The sequence below is a fragment of the Eulemur rufifrons genome, chromosome 30, assembly GCF_041146395.1.
Source record: "Eulemur rufifrons isolate Redbay chromosome 30, OSU_ERuf_1, whole genome shotgun sequence".
Classification (NCBI taxonomy): domain Eukaryota; kingdom Metazoa; phylum Chordata; class Mammalia; order Primates; family Lemuridae; genus Eulemur; species Eulemur rufifrons.
Window position 1 is genome coordinate 83,664,124 of NC_091012.1, and position 4,667 is coordinate 83,668,790.

Sequence of the window (4,667 nt, forward strand, 5' to 3'; positions counted from 1 at the left end):
ATTCAGTATGATATTGGACATAGCTTTATCATAAATGGACTTGATAATTTTAAGACATGACCCATCTATGCTTATTTTGTTAAGAGTTTTTATAATAAAGATGCGCTGGTCTTTGTCAAATGCTTTCTCTGCATCTACTGAGGGAATCATATGGTCTTTGTTCTTGCTTTTATTCATGAGGTGAATTGCATTTATAGATATGCATATGTTGAACCAGCCTTGCTTCCTTGGAATAAAGCCCACCTGGTCATGGTGAATTATTTTTTGACATGCTGCTTGAATTTTATTTGCTAAAATTTGTTGAGGATTTTTGCATCTATATTCATGAGGAATATTGGTCTGTAGGTTTTTTTGTTTGTTTGTTTGTTTGTTTTGCGTGTGTGTGTGTGTCCTTTCCTGGCTTTGGTTTCAGGGTGATATTGGCTTCATAGAATGAGTTAGGAAGGATATCATCTTTTTCAATATTGTGGAATAATTTCTGTTATGTAGGTATCAGTTCTTCTTTGTATGTTTCATAAAACTCTGAATTGTAGGCATCTGGTCCAGGACTTTTACTTTTTGAGAAGTTTTTAATTGCTGCTCCAATTTCTGAGCTTGAGATTGGTCTACTCAGAAATTCTGTAACCTCCTGGGTGAACTTAGGGAGGTTGTATGTTTCCAGGAATTTGTCCATTTCCTCCTCATTATGTACTTTTTGGGCATACAGGTTTTTATAGTAATCAAAAATAATGTTTTGTGTTTCCATGGTGTCTGTTGTGACCTCTCCTTTTTCACATCTAATTGAGTTTATTAGAGTCCTTTCCATTCAAATTCTTGTCAATCTAGCAAGAGGGCTGTCAATTTTGTTTTTCATTTCAAAAAACCAACTTTTGGTTTTGTTGCTCTTCCATATAGTTCTCTGGTTCTCAATTTCATTTAGTTCTGCTTTGATCTTAATTATTTCTTTTCTCCTACTAGGATTGGAATTGATTTGCTCTTCCTTTTCCAATTCCTTGAGATTGTTTATTAGATTCTCTAATTTTGAGCTTTCTGTTTCTTGAATGCGAGTGTTTAATGCTATTAGTTTTCCTCTTTGGTATGCTTTTGCTGTATCCCACAAGTTTTGATAACTAGTGTCTCCATTATCAGTTATTTTGAAGAAACTCTTGATTTCTCTCTGTATTTCCTCCTTGACCCAATCGTTATTCAACAATAGATTGTTTAATTTCCATGACTTTGTTAGGTGGCGAATATTTCTGTTGGAATTGAACTCTAATTTTATACCACTATGATCAGACAGGATCCATGGTGTAATTTCTATTTTTTTGAATGTGTTGAGGTCTGATTTGTGGCCTAGTATGTGATCAATTTTGGATAAAGTTCCATGGGTTGATGAGAAGAATGTGTATTCAGCTTTATTTGGGTGGAATGTTCTGAAGAGCTCTGTGAGACCCTCTTGTTCTAGAGCTCTGTTTAAGTCCATAATTTCTTTGCTTATTTTCTGTTTGGAAGATCTGTCCAGTTCATTCAGTGGGTTGTTTCAGGCACCTGATACTATGGTGTTATTATTTATCATGCTATTTATATCAGATAAGGTTTGCTTTATATAACTGCGTGCTCCTGAGTTGGGTGCATAAATATTAAGAATTTTTAATTCTTCTTGTTGGATCTTCCCTTCCATCATTATATAGTGGCCATTCTTTTTCCTTTTTTCTGTTGCTATTTTAAAGCTTATGTTACCTGCAAATAGTATAGCTACCCCTGCTTTCTTTTTACTTCCATTTGCCTGGTTGATTGTTTTCCATCCCTTGACATTGATCCTGAAGGTATCTTTGTGGGTTAGATGCATTTCCTGTAGACATAAGATACCAGGCTTGTGGATTTTTGTCCACTCTGCCAGTCTATGTCTCTTCAGAGGACAGTTTAAGCCATTCACATTTATTGAGACAATTGAAATTTGAGGTAGATTTCCATTCATATTGTTGGGTGAAATTCTGTTGTTTTGTTTTACTCCTTGAGCCATCATGAAGTCCAAGTTCTAGCCTTGGACTATTGAATGATTTTACTTTGAAGAATATCTATTGCACTGTTCAGTGTGTAATGCAGGTCTGATTACTTTCTGTAGGGCTGGTCTGATCTTTGCAAATTCCATCAGTGATTGCTTGTCTGGGAAGGATTTTATCTCTCCCTCGTAGATCAAACTTAATTTTGCCAGATATAGAATTCTAGGTTGGGCATTTTCCTGTTTTAGAAGATTAAGGATAAGCATCCAATCCCTTCTGGCTTGTAAAGTTTCAGTTGAGAAGTCCGTAGTTATTCTGATAGGTTTTCATTTGTAGTTGATTGTTGCTTTCACCTCACTGCTCAGAGAATTGCTTCTTTTATGTTTATTTGGTCAGCCTAATAACCTTGTGTCATGGTGATTGCCTTTTCACATTGTGTCTCTTAGGAGTTCTGTGTGCTTCTTGTATCTGGGTATCAAGATTTCTGGCCTGGCCAGGCCAGGCATATTTTCCTTCAGTATTCCATGAAATAAGTTTTCCAGCCCTTTTGTATTTTCTTCTTCTCCCACTGGGATGCCAATGATTCTTATATTTGGCTTCTTTATGTAATTCCCAATTTCTTATATGTTTTGGTCTTGTCTCTTGTTTCTGTGTTCTTTTTCTTCATCTAATTTGTTTACCACATAGGCATTATCTTCAAGCTCTGAGATTCTTTCCTCTGCCTGATCCATTCTATTCTTGAGGCTTTCCACTGTGTTTTGAAGTTCCTTGAATGCCTCCTTTATTGCCAAGATTTCTGTTTGGCTTTTCCATAGTATTTAAATTTCTTTAGAAAATTTTTCTTCATTTTCTGAATTGTTCTTATGGTTTCTTTATGTTGGAGTTCTATTTTCTCTTCAATTCCATTTAGTTTTCTTACAATCCATATTTGGAATTCTTCCTCTGTCAGTTTAATCATATTGTGTAAGTTGGTATCTATTGATGGAGATCAAATATTTTCTTTTGGAGGTGACTTTTCTATCTGATCTTTCATGTTTCCTGTGTTCTTTCACTAATTCTTTCTCATCAGGCTAAAAATATGGAACACTTCACAAATTTGCGTGCCATCCTTGCATAGGGGCCATGCTAATCTTCTCTGTATCATACCAATTTCAGTATATGTGCTGCTGAAGTGAGCACATATTTGGGACTTTTTGACAAATGCCATTTGCCCTGGAGTTACCTGATATCTCAATGTAGTTTTGATTTGCATTCCCCTGATGATTAAAGATGTTGAGCACTTTTATATATGTTTACTGGCCATTATTCTGTCTTCTTTTGAAAAGTTTCTGTTCATGTCCTTTGTCCATTTATTGATGGGGTTGTTTGATTTTTTCTTGTTGATTTTCTTAAGTTCTATATAGATTCTTATTATCAGCCCTTTATCAGATGTTTAACATGTGAATATTTTCTCCCATTCTGTAGGTTGTCTATTCACTCCAATAATAGTCTCCTTGGCTGTGCAGAAGCTTTTTAATTTGATCAGGTCACATTTGTTTATTTTTGTTGCAGCTGTGATTGCTTTCAGGGTCTTCCTCGTAAATTCTTTGCCTAGGCCAATATCGCAAAGAGTCTTCCTGACATTTTCTTCCAGAATTCTTAAAGTTTCTCACCTTAGGTTTAAGTGTGTTATCCATCATTAGTTGATTTTTTTGAGAGGTCAGAAGTGGAGATCTAGTTTCAGTTTTTTGCATGTGAATATTCAGTTTTGCCAGCACCACTTATTTAATAGACATACAGCTCCCCAGTGTATATTTTTGTCTGCCTTTTTGAAGATTAGATGACAATATGAGGATAGTTTTGTATCTGGGATCTCTGTCCCATTCCAAGAGTGTATATCTGTGTTCCTGTGCCAGTACCATGCTATTTTGGTTACTATAGCCTTGTAGTAAAGTTTGAAGCCTGACAGACTGATGCCTCCCAATTTGTTCTTTTTGCTTAAGATTGCTTTAGCTATACAAGCTCTTCTCTGGTTCCAAATGAAGCATAGAATTATTTTTTCTAAATCTGTAAAGAATGATGGTTGAATTTTGATAGGGATTGCATTAATTCTGTAGATTGTTTTAGGTAGTATGGACATTTTAACAATATTGATTCTATCAATCCATGAGCATGGTAGAGATTTTCATCTGTTTACATCTTCTACAATTTCTTTTCTCAGTGTTTTATAGTTCTCCCTATATATGTCTCTCACCTCCTTCATTAAATATATTCCTAAATATTTAATTTTCTTTGATGGTATTGTGAAAGGTGTTGCATCTTTGACTTGATTTTTGGCTTGACTATTATTGGCAGATATGTATGCCACAAACTCTCATTCTTTGTTGATGATATGCTATTATATTTAGAAAATCCCAAGGTTTCAACCAAGAGACTCATGGAATTGATAAGCGAATTCAGTAAAGTCTCAGGATATAAAATTAATGCATATAAAATATTTTCTTTTTCCGTCCATATGTTGGTGGATATTTAGGTTGATTCCACATCTTGGCTATTGTAAATAGTGCTGCAATAAACACGAGAGAATAGTTATCTCTTTGATTTACTGATTTCTTTACCTTTGGATAATAACACAGTAGTGGCATTGCTCGATCATATGGTGGTTCTAGTTTTAGTTTTGTGAAAAATCTTGATATTGTTTTTCCA

The 4,667-nt window shown here is 34.8% G+C and overlaps 1 non-coding gene across 1 annotated transcript; it reads right to left on the reverse strand.

The window, feature by feature from the left end:
* Positions 1-3,054: 3,054 nt before the first annotated feature.
* Positions 3,055-3,161, reverse strand: LOC138379250 (U6 spliceosomal RNA). Its single transcript, XR_011232032.1, has one exon. It is a non-coding gene; the product is annotated as a U6 spliceosomal RNA (small nuclear RNA).
* Between the last annotated feature and the right edge of the window lie 1,506 nt (positions 3,162-4,667).